Source organism: Malania oleifera, chromosome 9 (genome assembly GCF_029873635.1).
Source record: "Malania oleifera isolate guangnan ecotype guangnan chromosome 9, ASM2987363v1, whole genome shotgun sequence".
Taxonomy (NCBI): Eukaryota; Viridiplantae; Streptophyta; class Magnoliopsida; order Santalales; family Ximeniaceae; genus Malania; species Malania oleifera.
The window spans coordinates 89,666,731-89,682,614 of NC_080425.1; positions in this window are offsets into that span (position 1 = coordinate 89,666,731).

The window sequence follows — 15,884 nt, forward strand, 5'->3', positions numbered from 1 at the left end:
GGTGTCGCGGCGTCCCGGGAGCGCGTGTGCCCCGGGCGACGAAATTAAAATCATTTTTTAATATTCAAGGAAAATATGGAATGTCGGAATCGCCACTAACTTTTAGTGTGGTTAGAACACATGATTTCCACCCCGTTGGGGGTAGAATGGGTCTATGTTACTAGAGTTAGGCTCGGGAGTTCGGTTACGCGAGGGGAAGGTACAAGCACCCCCTACGCGCCCGTTCTTACGAACGGTACCTAATTAATTTGAAATTATCCCTAAGTTAATCTAATAAATCTTTAAATTACTCATTTTTATGAATTTATTAATACATGTGAAAAAATAAACAAATAAAATAATAAATAAATAAAGATAATATATACATATATATTCCCTCAGAGCTTAGGGTACGTAAAGCCCGAAGGCTCATACCCCCGCAATAAAATCATAGGGATAATAATTAAGAAAATACACTCCCAAAATTTTGAAATTATATATAAAATTTTTATAGGAAAATACTAGTATGGGAGGTTTTAATATATATTAATAAGATAATAAACTAAGAAATTAAATTACCATAATACATGTAATAATAATAGGGATACATATATGCTATATATACTATATAATAATAAATTGTTTATAACACCTAATAACTTATCCTAATAATAAACCAACCTAATAGAAAGTAATAATACACGCATAATAAGGATAATAATAATGTAACTCATATCGTGATAATACTAAACTTAGAATACTAATAATAATGATACTATATCCTACGTAATAATAATAACCATAATACTAATAATGACAATAATACACTACCATATAATAATATATTAACATCCTATAAATACAATAATAACAACTTAGAAATAATCAAAACCTTAAAGTTAATATTCAATATATACACATATGGAAACAACTAATACCTATGGAAACAATTTGAACCCTAAAATAAATGTACAAAATGCAATAATAAATATGGAAGCAACTAATGTAATTATGGAAGCAAATCTGCCCTAAAACTAATGTGCAAAAGGTAAAATAGCAAATATGGAAATAACTGACATTATGGAAACAAATCGACCTAAAAATTAACATGTTAATAAACAATAATATATATTTAAAACAATTAATGAAATTAAGGCAACAAATCAATCCTAAATAATGTATAATAATAATCGAAAACCCTATAACCATATAACTGCCCTAATATACAATATCACTATTACAATAATGATCACCCAAAACATACAATATCAATATGACAATGATGAAAACCATAAAATAACTATATAATAAGATCAACTAAATATTAACATGATAATTACAACAATAATAAACAAGAATATCACAGGAATACATAATAGGCAATAATATTACGTAGATATATATACATGCAAATTAGATATACAATTAAAATATGCAACCAATAATAACATAAATATAAATATATTAGGTCATAATAACAACAATCTCATAAGTATGTAAAAATATATATAAAATAAATATGTCACATAATAATAATAATATGCAAAATAAATACACATGAATCATATATATAACAATATTATTAATAAAATACAGATAACAATAATAATATAGTCAATATAAAATATATATGTACATACATGCATATATATATATATATATATATATTAACATTAATCAATGATTGTAATACAATAAATCAGAATATGATATACAATATTAAAAATATATAACAGTAATGCAATCATTTTAAATATGCCATGATATACTATATCAATAAACACAAATATATAATAAGGATAAAGCATATTAAACATTAATGTCGACATCTTAAATATACAAATAAAAATAAATATATTGTCATATAACCCCCCTAAACACATATACAAATAATAAAAATAAAAAAATGCTTGTGTAACAATGATGGAATATTAACAATAATAATGCCCTAAATGACATACAAAACATGAATACCTAAGCAAAGCTTTTTACAAATAATGAACAACAAATATTTAGTGAAAATAACAAAGGGTACACTATAATAACTATGTGGTGACAATATGAGATAACAAACCCTAAGAACACATATATGACTAAAAATGATACAAAATAACAAATCGCAATATAAGCATACATTTGATAATAAAAAAAAAACATCATATTACTTATTTAACATTTATACAATTCAAAATTTAAAAATTGAAACCAGCCTCAATAAATAAAAAGGAAACCTACAAAAATGAGAGAAAATCAATTAGCATTTACAGTAGTTATTTCAAGAAATATAAACGAATATCACCGCAATCAAATGAAATTATAAACACAATATTTAGAATTTTAACATGTATATAATAGGTGCCTAGATATGAATATTAACCAAATACCACAATAAATAATATATTAATATACTAAAGTCTCAAACTTTGAATATTAAAACAAATAAAAAAAAAATCATCACAAATACTACAAATTAACAAATAACAATAATAATGCAGAAAGTAATAATAATAGTAAACATGTGCATGTGTGTGTCAGTGTTCGCATGTGTGCGTGTGGTTAGAGAGAGCTCACAGAGGGGGACACCGGAGGAGTGGCCGCTGCTGGAGATAGGATCGTCGGAGTGTAGACGACAGCGACGGTGATGCCTGGGCTGGGTGGTGAGTGGCTGAAGGGAGGGGCGTGGCTCTGCTGGGTCGTTGCAGTGACAGACGCCGGAGATGACGGAAACGGCGAGTGGTGGGGGGCGTCGGCGACGGTGCCGATTGCTGGAACAGGGGCTGGCCGAGGAGTCGTGAACAGATGGGAGAGAGACGACGCCAGGCTGCGGTGCAGAGTTGGGCTGCCACAGCAAGGAGGATGACGGAAACAACGCCTACGGCAGCGGCGCGAGTGGCAGAGTTGAGATATGGCGACACTGTGCTGGTGGCCGTGTGGGGTTTATGAAGGTGAAGATGGGATCGTGGGGTGATTGCTGCGGCCTATGAGCTTGCTTTGGCCGCAGCTTGGGTGGAGGTAGCCGGGGAGCAGATGGACAGATGGAGAGTGTGAGAGTGAGCTATGGTTTTCTTTTTTTTCGGCTGCGCGCCGCCGCCCTCCCCCCCTTGAGAGAAGCCAAAAGAGACCTTTTATAAAAAAAAAAATTTAGAAACCCTACTCCTCTTTTCATTTTTTGGTTTTTTGTATTTTATGATATTTTTCTTTTTTTTAGAAATAATATATACTACTATTATGGTAATAATAAAAATAAAAATAATAATAATAAGGTAAAAATAATAATAATAATAAAATAATAGTAATAATAGTAATAACAAAGATAAATAAATAAATAAAATAATAATAATGATAGTAATAATAAAGGTAAAAATACTAATAATAATAATAATTAAAAATAATGTCAATAATAATAATAATAATAATAATAATAATAATAATAATATAAATAGAAATAAAAATAAAAGTAATAATAATAATACTAATGAAAACTAATAATAATAATAATAATAATAAATAAAATAATAGTAATAATAGTAATAAAAATACTAATAATAATGATAATAAAAATTAAAAATAATAATAATAATAAATAATAATAATAATAAAATAGATGTAAAAAATAAAAATAAAAATAAAAGTAATATTAATAATACTAATGAAAAATAATAATAATAAAGAAAATAATAATAATAATAAAAATAATAATAATAATAAGATTAGTGAAAATTAATAATAACAATAATAATAATAATAGTAATACATATATTGGGCCTGGGTAAAAATGGGGTGTCTACAATAGGTCAAAAGAATTCTTCATTTAAGTATGCCAAACTCCATATAGCAACACTAGAACATGAAATTACAATGAAAATTTTGGTTGGAGTATCATGTTTGAATCTTGAGACGAGAGGTCGATAGGATGCCGATTATTGTATAATTTAAGTTCAACGTAGATCTTAATTGGCCAAGAAAATTAAAGGTTGCCTAAAAAAATTGGGTGAAAAATAATTAGAGAAGAATGCATGCAAATACAAAAAACATGTTCCAACAGGCATGATCGTCGCAATTAGGAGTAAAGGAGTAACTAGGCTTTTAAGTTGACAATTATTATTAGTTAATTTTTGGAGAAATAATTAAAATCATGTTGTTTTTTTGTCCCACATTGGTAGAATAGTTCCACATTAGTATAAAAGATTGTTTTGAATTTTTTATATTATTTGTCCCACATTGGAGAAAAGTGTTTTTTGAACTTGAGGTTGAAGTTATATAAAGAGTTCAACTCTTCATTTGTAAAACACACCTCAAAGTTGTACTTTGTCAAGAAAGTAGTAGATTGATTATTGGCACTCAAGGACATAGATAATTCTATACCGAACCTCATAAATTTCTTGTGTTGTTCTTTTTATTGTTTTATTATTAGTTTCTGCATTATTTTAATTTCTTATATATTCAATAGCAATAGTTGTAGTATAAGTGTTTGGCACAAGTGGGGTGCCCGGCACAACAATTGGTATCAGAGCTAGATTGAATAGTGTTGATATGGAGGTGTTCCTGTGTTAGGATCCTTGATTCTACGTTTGATGCCTAGGAAAGACCTTATTTAAGCGAGTGCTTAGAGACCATTGCGGCTCAGTCGCTCCCTAGAGGTCGGCCTGGTCAAAGTGAAATTTCATAGGATAAAACAGAGTAGACACAGTTGGTACGTACTATTCATCCTAAGCCTTTTGCTTTGTTGGTTGCTATTGAATATATAGAAGATGGCAGAAACTAGTGCAGCAGTAGAAGAAATACTGTCCACACGAACTCCAACCCCTTCGGCTTCGACATCATCATCAAAGACGATAGCTAATGCTCAGTTTGAGGTGGAGAAATTTGATGGTACCAATAATTTTGGTATGTGGTAATGTGAGGTATTGGACATCTTGTATCAACAAAAACTAGATATTGCTTTCGATGATAAACCAGTAGATATGGGTGACAGAGATTGGGAAAAGATCAATCGTCGGGCATGTGGTACGATTCGTCTGTGTCTCGCCAAAAATCAGAAATATTATGTTATGAGGGAGACATTTGCAAAGAAATTTGGGAAGATATTGGAAGATACATTTATGACCAAAAGTCTGGAAAATAAGCTCCATTTGAAAAAGAAATTGTTTCGCTTCCAGTATCAACCAGGTATTTCGATTAATGACCACATAAATGCTTTCGATAAAATTTTAGCCGATTTGTTAAATTTGGATGAAAAGGTGAAAGATGAGGGTAAAACCATATTGTTACTGAATTATCTCCCTGATGAATATGAACATTTGACTACCACTTTATTGTATGGGAAAGATAAAGTTACTTATGATGTTGTTTGTACTACATTGATTAGTACTGAAAGTAGAAAGAAGGATCAGAGGGTCTATAAGGAAACAGCAGAAGCACTAACAATAAGGGGACGTTCTCAGAGTCGTATGCCTGGAAGGAAGAGTAAATCTCATGGGAGGAGTAAATCTCGTGGGAGACTTGCTAAAGATGAATGCATTTTTTGTCGTGATAGAGGGCATTGGAAGAAAAATTGCCCTAAATTACAGTTGAAGAATAAGGGAAAAACACATTCTAATGCCAATATAGCCAATGATGATGGAAGTGAGTCAGATTTTTCTCTTGTTGGAGCATCTTCGTCACATTATTTGGGTGAGTGGATTTTGGATTCTAGTTGTTCCTATCACATGTGTCCCAATAGGGAATGATTTTCTAATTTTGAAGAATTAGATGGTGGGGTTGTTTTTATGGGAAATGATAATATTTGTGAAACAACTGGAATAGGATCAATACATTTGAAATGTCAAGATGGAACCATTAAGACCTTGACTGATGTTAGGTATGTTCCAAGCCTAAAGAAGAATCTGATTTCATTGGGAGCCTTAGAATCTAAAGGATTCACTATCACTTTGAAAGATAAAACCTTAAAGATTAAATCAGGTGCGTTGGTGGTGATGAAAGGAATAAGGAAAAATAACTTGTATTATTTACAAGGTAGTACAATTATTGGCACAGCAACTGTTGTTTCTCAGAAAGATGCAGGTTCAGATTCAACCAGGTTATGGCATATGCGATTAGCACATGTAAGAGAAAAATCTTTGCAACAATTAGCTAAGCGAGGTTTGTTAAAGGGTGCAAAGGTGTGCAAACTTGAATTTTGTGAGCATTGCATTCTAACTAAGTGAGGTTTGTTAAAGGGTGCAAAGGTGTGCAAACTTGAATTTTGCGTTAGGTAGCTGACAGCCAGCATAAAATTTGTCAGATCACTATGATATGAATTGATGAGTCATACGATGAAATTATGGGAAAGAGTAGTTGAACAAAGATTAAGGTTAGAAACAAATATCTCAGAAAATCAATTTGGTTTTATGCTTGAGAGATCTACCTTAGAAGTTATTTATCTTTTAAGAAGATTAATAGGAAAGTTTAGGGAAAAGAAGAGGGACTTGCATATGATATTTATTGACCTTGAGAAAGCATATGATAAGATACTTAGGGAAGTTCTATGGTGGGTTTTAGAAAAAAAAGGTGTATATTGTAGGTATACCGACGTCATTAAGGATATGTACGATGGTGTAATGACTAGTGTAAAGACTATAGATGGAGAAACTAAAGAATTTTCAATTACCATAGGTGTACATCAAGGATCTGCTTTGAGTCCTTATCTTTTTGCTTTAGTGATGGACCAATTGACAAAGAGTTTTCAAAAGGAGTTTCCATGGTGTACGTTGTTTGCAGGTGATATTGTATTAATTGACGAAACTAAAGATGAAGTAAAGGCTGAGTTAGAATTATGGAGAGAAGTTTTGGAATCTAGAGGCTTTAAGATAAGTAGAAATAAAACAAAATATATGAAATGTAATTTTAGTAATGATAGGAGGAATATTGGAGACAAAGTTAAACTTGATGATGAAGAAATAAATAGCACTTGTAGATTTTGATACCTTGGATTTATTATGCAAGTAGAAGGAGAAATTGAAGATGATGTAATGCATAGAGTTAAAGCAGGTTGGGTAAAATGGAGAAGTGGTTCAAGTGTTCTATGTGATCGTAGAATATCCTTAAAATTGAAAGGGAAGTTTTATAGGACAACTATAAGACCAGTTATGCTATATGGATCAGAATGTTGGGCAACGAAAAAACATAATATCCAAAAAGTAAAAGTTACCGAGATGAGGATGCTTAGATGGATGAGTGGTATAACATTGAAAGATAAATTAAGGAATGAACATATTCGTGTAAGTTAGGTGTAGCTCCTATAGAAGATAAGATAAAGGAAGAATGACTCAGATGGTATGGACATTTGCAACATAGGCCTTATAGTGCACCTGTGAGGAAGAGTGACTTAGTTACTGTGGGGGGCAGTAGAAAGGGTAGGGGTAGACCTAAAATAACTTGGGAGGAGATAGTGAGTAAGGATTTAATATCCTTGAATCTATCAAAAGAAATGGTCCATGATCGCATAAATTGGCGGAAAGGGATTCATATAGCCGACCCCACTTAGTGGGACTAAGGCTTGGTTTTTTTGTTGTTGCTGCATTCTAGGAAAACAAACTAGAGTGAAATTTGGCACAGCAATCTACCAGACTGAAGGTATTTTAGACAACATCCATACAGATCTACGGGGGCCTACAAAAACGGCTTCGTTGGGTGGTATGCATTATTTTTTCACTTTTGTTGATGATTTTTCTAGAAGAGTTTGGGTGTATTTTATGAAGCATAAAAATGAAGTGTGTGATATTTTCCTTAAGTGGAAAAAATTAGTTGAAACTTAAACTGGAAAAAAGATTAAACGGCTTAGATCAAATAATGGTGGTGAATACACGAGTGACCCGTTTATGAAGGTATGTTAGGATGAAGGTATTGCTCGACACTTCACAGTTCGAAATACACCACAGCAGAATGGGGTGGTAGAGCGCTTGAATCAGACTTTGCTGGAGAAAGTTCGATGTATGTTGTCTAATGCTAGGTTAAACAAAAGGTTTTGGGCTGAGACTGTTAGATATGCGTGTCATCTTATCAATCGTCTACCATCATCTGCCATAGGGGGGAAAAACACCCTATGAGGTATGGTCGGGAATGCCTGCTAGTGATTATGATTCTTTACATGTATTTGGTATTATGGCTTATTATCATGTTAAAGAATTTAAGTTGGATCCAAGAGCCAAGAAAGCAATATTCTTGGGGATAAGTGCAGTCTTTGGTGTTTAGACATGAAAAAAATGATTTTATGTAGAGATGTAACTTTTGATGAACTTGCGATGATGAAGAAAACAATACGCAAGGAGTCACGAGTTGAAGAGAAGGCCAGTGGTACTCAACAACAGGTTGAGGTTGAGACAATTTTGGGAAACCCAGTGAGAAATGAGACTACACAAGGTAACTCTCCAATTACGATGGGGAATAGTTTACAAGAAGAGGAGATTTCAGTTCGAGAATCTTCGCAGCAACAAGAATCAATTGTTTCTCAAAGGCCAAGACGAGAAATTCGAAAACCTGCTCATTATACTAATATGGTGGCCTATGCACTTCCAGTTGTGGATGATAATGTTCCTTACACTTTCAAAGAAGCAATGAGGAACTCTAAATCAGACAAGTGGAAAAGAGCAATGGATGAAGAAATGCAGTTTCTTCATCCGAATCAGACTTGGGAGCTAGCCCAACTACCCAAGGGTAAGAAAGCAATTGGTTGCAAATGGGTTTATGTAAAGAAAGAAAGATTTCCAGATGCAAATAATGTTCGCTTCAAAGAAAGATTGGTAGTTATAGGCTACGCACAGAAGAAAGGCATTGATTATAATAAGGTATTCTCTCCAGTTGTTAAACATTCTTCCATTCGAATTTTGTTGGCTTTGGTAGGACAATTTGATCTTAAACTAGTTCAACTCGATGTACAAACTGCATTTTTACATCGTGATTTAGAAGAGGAAATCTATATGACTCAGTCAGATGGATTTCAGGTTGCTGGAAAAGAAAATTGGGTATGTAAACTTGGTAAATCATTGTATGGTTTAAAACAGTCTCCAAGACAATAGTACAAACGATTTCATTAGTTTATGATGGGTCAAAAGTACATCAGAAATAAACATGATCATTGTGTTTGTTTTCGCATACTACAAAATGGATGTTTTATATATTTACTCTTGTATGTTGATGATATGTTGATGGCTTCAAAGAATAGGGAAAAAATCAACAAGTTGAAAATTCAGTTAAATCAAGAGTTTGAGAAGAAAGATCTTGGTGAAGAAAAGAACATACTTGGCATAGAGATACGTAGAGACAGAATGAGAGGAAGAGTTAGTTTGTCTTAGAAACAGTATTTGAAGAAGGTAGTACAGAGTTTTGGCATGTCTGAGCAGTCAAAACCAGTAAGCACTCCTCTTGCTCCTCATTTCAAACTTAGCGCGGCTTTATCTCCTAAATCAGATGAGGAACGTAAGTATATGTCATAGATTCTTTATGCAAGTGTTTTTGGTAGTCTGATGTATGCAACGGTTTGTACTAGACCTGATATTTCACAAGCTGTTAGTATGGTGAACAGGTATATGCATGATCCGGGTAAAAGACATTGGCAAGCTGTGAAATGAATTTTGAGATATATTATTAATACGATTGATGTTGGTAAGGTATTTGAGAAAAACATTACTATTGATCAACGTGTTGTTGGATATGTGAATTCTGATTTTGCAGGTGATCTAGATAAACATCGATCAACTACTGGATATGTTTTTTACATTTGCTAATGGTCCAGTGAGTTGGAGGTCTACCTTATAGTCTACCATTGCCTTGTCTACAGCAGAAGTAGAGTTCATGGCAGCTTCAGAGACTGTTAAGGAAGTTATTTGGTTGCAGGGTTTACTTAAAAATTTGGGAGTTGTTCAAAAGCACATTGTTGTGTTCTGTGATAGCCAAAGTGCTATTCATTTGGCAAAAAACCAAGTCTACCATTCACGAATGAAGCATATCGACGTTCGGTTTCATTTTATGCAGGATATTATTGATAGAGGCAAGATACTTCTTCAAAAGATTACTACAACTGAAAATACCGCAGATATGTTGACCAAGATGGTGACAATAATCAAGTTCAAACATTGTTTGTACTTGATCAACACTACAAAAAAATAGGTTTTTAGTAACGAAAGTATTAGTGACGGTTTTAAAACCGTCACTAATAGTGCACGCATTAGTGACAGTTTTAGCAGTCGTCACTAATACAACACTATTAGTGACGGTTTTAAATTCGTCACTAATACTTTCGTCACTAAAAACTGCGTTATAAACAATTTTCGCGCAAAATTTTTTTTAGAAAAATATTATTGACAATTTTATGGTATTAGTGACGGATTAAATTCGTGACTAAAAGTCACTTCTTAGTGACGATTAACCAACCGTCACTACTAATATTTATGAATATATAAAAAAAAATTAGTTACTAATAATGCCTTCTTTTAAAACAAATAAAAAAAAATTTTAGTTCAGAGTATTCGTCACCATTGGTTCTTGATTAGTGATGAATTTCTAAACTCGTCACTACTATGCCATTATTAGTGACAAATTGTGGATGGTCACTAATGCTATGTCATTTAAAAAAAAAAAGGGGGGATGGAGAATAATAGTGATGGTTTTGAAACCGTCACTAATGCCCAAAATCTCTTATCCCTATCCACGGGATATTTTCCTTCCTATTCTCTTGGCTTCTCCTCTTCCCCGTGGCGCGATCGTCTCTCTTAGTCTCCCGTTGCTCTCTCGCGGCCTGGTGTGCTCAACTTCACCGAACGTCAAAGGCTTCATTGGAGCTTTAGTGGACTGACGGCCTGGTACACCCGCTCCTAGTTTCCCGCTGTGAACCCCGTCGAACCCGGCCCTTTCCCAGTCTAGCTCTTGATGTTCCCAGCTGACTAACGACTTTAGCTTCTCATCGCACACCTTAGGTTTGTTCCCTAGTCTTTCTTATTTTTTTATTTTTATTTTTATTTTGGCTGGAACCTCAACAATATATTAAATTTCTAGGGTTATTTCTTATTTTTAAAATAGTCAATCCCTAACCGTGTTTTTGGGAGCATGGAAAATTTTTACTTGGTTTGCTTAGATTTAGACATAATTTAGTTTTTGTATGGAATTATTTTAATATATAGAAATCTACATTTAAACTCAAAATTTTTGCTTTCAAAAATACATATTATCACTTTATTTTTTAATTTTTAATAGTAATACTTAGTCTTAATTATGTATATTTAAATAAGATGGCCCTGCTTAATAATACATTATAATTTTTACCGAGCTGTTCATGAGCCAAAATGAACGAGCCCGTCTGTGTTCACACTCAGCTTGTTTACCGAGCTTGAAAATTAGGCTTGGGAATGCTCATTAAGATAATAAACGAGCCTGAATGAGCTTCAAATGAGCGAGCTCCCTTGGTTCATTTGCAGCTCTAGCCATCCCAAAGCAAGTTTGAACTGTGGAACTTCTATGGTGGGAGTTCCAAGGTGAAACTATTGGTTGTTCCATATAGGACCTTCTGCTGTCATCTCTTGAATGATGATTAAAAATTTGGTCTATGCCTTTTATGATGTAACCAGCCGAAAGATGGTAATATCAGTTTATAAGATCATTGCCAAATTGCTAGTTGATAGGTTGACATGGTATTAGATGATGCTATTTCTAAGGCTCAAAATGCATTTGTGGGGGGTTGGCTGATTGTGGTGGTTGCTAATGAGGTTGTGGAGGAGGTTTGTAGGAAAAGGAAGAAGAGCATTATTTTTAAACTGGATTTTGAAAAATCTATGGTTAGACAAGGGGATCCTTTATCTCCTTGTCTGTTTGTTTTGGTTGATGTTTAGAATGCTGGAGAGGGTGGTTTTTAAGGGTTTAGTTAAAGGGCTGGAAGTGGGTAGGGAGGGGGTTTGTCTGTCCATCTCTAGTTTGCTAATGATACTATGTTTTCTATTTGTGAATCTGTGATCATAGATATTCTTTGTTGAACATTTTGAGACTCAAATATTTGAGAAGGTTTTTGGGCTTAAAAAATTAATTTGGGGAAGAGTGGTATAGCAGTCATCAATTTGGGGAAGAGTGGTATAGACCTACTAGACATCTAGTAGGTCAAGGGAGTTGGCTTCGTTAGTGTGTCTCTTGGAGGTCCTTGTCATATCTAGGTGTTTTATTGGGGGGTAATTCTAGGTCCCTGGCTTTTTAGAATATGGTGGTCGAGAGTGTTTCTAACTGTTTGGATGGGTGGAAAGGTGTGTTATTTCCTTTTGAGGGTCTCATCACTCTTAGTCAGGCTTGTCTTGCTTGTATCCCAAAATATATATATATATATATATATGAAAAATTAATAAGCAATAACCTAGTAATTAATTAATCTCTTCCCGTCGCCGCCGCCCTCTGGTGCTTGACCATTTCCATGGTTAATAAGAATTGGTTCATTGCAGCTTGGTTAAAGGTGAGATTTGAGCTTGCAACTAGGCCATTGATTTGCATTTTTGAAGTTGCTGCAAATTTTCTCAAAGTCTTAAGAAAGATGTTTTGTATTTTTGACAATTAAAGGGGTTAGTGTGTTCTGTTTTTGTTTTTAATATTTTTATTTGTTTTGTTTTCTGTACCATTGGGGTTTCTCTTAAGGCAATTTTGAGATCATAATTTGAAATGAATGAATTTCAAATCTTGCATAAAAATATATACATTTTTTAAGCATTTTTAAAAATTTTGCTAGTCAATAATAATGGGTACATTGTATTTTAGATTTATATAATAGTGTTTGAACACGAGGTATAAATGAATTAGAAGATGAACTAGACGAAGGAAAGGAAAATGAAATAAGAAAAATCAAGGAAATTGCATTGGTAATATATATTTTTTCTGTCAATTCTACTTTATTTTGTATGCAAGCCCATTGTTTTTATAGGATCTATTCTTTTAAGGATCATTAATGTTTCTTTAGTAGCTAACTTTATGTTGAGCTCAAGAAATTTTAGTTTTTGTTTACATCTTTTCATCCCCAGGCGATTGCCTTGTTTGATAGTATACAATACTTTAGGACCAAACAACATTATCAAATGTTTCCTAAAAGTGTAAAAAGGTTCAAGGAGACATAATTTAACTATCCTTAGCTTAGATTTTTCCGTCATTGAGAAGGGTTTGTTATATAATTTTAAGTCTACTTTTGATAACTTCTATTTTTGATAGTGGGCATATCATTTGCAGTGTATATACAATGAATGGAGGGGCTTTATCTAGTTTACCCGGAGTTTCTTTTCAAAATTAATTTGAAATGCGATAAGCCTGCCCATGTAGACAAAATGAATTTTAGCCTTTCATCTGATAGGTCGTCTCTTATAGTTAAGGTATGATTTAAATATTAATTTTATTTCTCTCGAATCTTGATGCCCTTCTTGCGGTCATTGCATGGCATCCACATAACCTCCCTAAGACAACAAACAAAGTCTCCCCACACTTATGTCCACAAAATCACCCTAGGATAACACCAATCTCCCAGCAGTTCTATCCACAAAGTCACCCTAAGATAACACTAATCTCCCTACAGCTCTATTTATGCGAATCTTCAAACCAAAATCCTTCTTGGTAGAACCCAAAACATTCATGACAAAACCTTTCAACAGAGTTTCCAACTGATAAACCTCAATCAAAGCTTCCCCAGCTAACAACATGTCAGTCACAAACAATAGATACATCACTCCCTTGCATCCTATCACCCTCTTCCCCACTAGAAGCCTCGCCAACTCTCACATCTGATTTTTATGCAGTAACTTCATTTCCTCTACCATAACACTCATCCATCTATTTTTACCTTTATTGTGCACCGCAATTTGAAAAATAGTAGGAACCTTACTGTTGGTAGTAATGAATGCATAAAACACCAAGATGCCAAATTTAAACATGAGTGGTGGTCTGATAGTGCACCTAGATTCATCGTGATCTTGCTGGTCTCCCAAGCTAAAACTCTCTCTCAATATGAACAATGTCATCTCTACCCTAAGTCTGTAGCTCCACCTACATCATATGCCCATTTATACTGTGATACTGTTGACCTAAGATAGAACTCCCTGCATTTCTGCCCTGAGTATCTAACTCCACCTGAATTATATGTTTGTTGCTGCTACAGTTTTCTAACATTTGTTTCTCTTCCTTTACTTGAGTACGCCGCCCTATAACTTTCTCACCAAAAGTCATATCTCCACTAATCACCCCCTTGTTTGTCATATGATCACACATTTTGAACTCACCCTTCTTATACCCCAGAAAGATGTACTATCCAGACATAACACCAAACCTAAATCCAACATCACTAGAAATGTGCACCTATGGACATCCACTCAAATCCGAGCAGTCCACCGCAAAATTTGCCCACAATTCTCCTGCAACTCTCCCGTCTATTGATACCTTCGGTGATCAGTTAAATAAGAAATGCGTCATACTCACTAACTTCACCAAGAAGTTCTCTACAAGCCAAGTATATAACCTGCCTTGCTCACAAAACTCCTTGAACTGAACCAGCGTACTCAGTCCCAATATCTAACCTCAGGATCTCTCTCTCAGTCTAGTTCTTCATTTCAACCACAAGTTAAATCTGGTAAACATCTCAAACTTGTGCCACATGAGATTGGGCCAAATAAGGAATGGGCAGAACAGGAAAGCATTCGGCTCAGATTGGGCCGAATAAGAAAGCAATTCACTCCAATGGAGCCGAATAACTAGCTCGACAAGGCCTAACAAGAAGGCATTCGGCTCAGATCCAACTGAACTTTGAGAAAACCGGGTCGAATGGAGCTGAACAACCAACTCAAAGTGAGTCGAATAGGAAATCATTTAGCTTGGATTGAGCCAGACTTTGAGAGACTCGACTTGGGGGGGGGGTCGAGTAGGAAAGCATTCGACTTAGATTGAGCTGACCTTTGAGAGAATCAACTCGAGTTGAGCTGAACAACCTGCTCAGACTGAGCCAAACAACCTGCTCGGGCTGAGTTGAATAGGCGACTCAAATTGAGCCAAAAAGGAAGCCACTTAGCTTGGATTGGGCCGAAACGTCCAGTAATTGGCTTGGGTTTAGCTAAATGGTGAGATTACCAGCTCGCCTTGAGCCAAATAACATTATAACCAACTCAGATGAAGCTGGAATTCTCAGTAACCGGCTCAGATTGAGCCAAGATGCTCTGCAACTGGCTCGGATTGTGTTAGAAGCTCCCCAAATTGGCTCGAGAAGGGACCACAAAACACACTCTCGATAAAAGAAGCTTACTTCAAAAATTCGAGAGTAACGGGGGGCAATTGAATACCTAAACTTAGCAAGCACATTCATGAGGACGGAGGTTATAAAACCATCATCAATACCCCTACATAACTGATATACCGAAAGTCAATAGGCATATTCATAAAGGGTTCCAGTTATTAAACCACTATTGACACCCTCGTGTAAATGCCCTTAAATCATCATAACCTCCCCCATAATTGTAATAATATGCCCATAAATACTAAATTAAAGAAAGACATCCCTCCACCATTATAAAAGGGTACTCTGAGAGGATCCGAGAGGAGGTAAGCATCTCATTCTTACTCATTCTCTCTTACTGTTGCAACCTAAACCTCCTACAATCCCTAACTTATGCATCGGAATGATCCCCCAAAGTACACTTTAGATTCTCCAAGTCATTCTTGTTTGAATTCTTACAGGTGATCGCAGTCGAAGATCAATCTATGTACATCAATCAATTTTTGGCAACAACACCTCCCATCAAAAGGGAGCTTTGGAAATCAGCCTCATCAAAACATGAAATTCACTACTATAAATCAATTGCAAAAGCAATTAGGACAACCCATGAAATATAATAAGGTGGTGAAGGAGGCCTCGTTATCCACATCTCCAG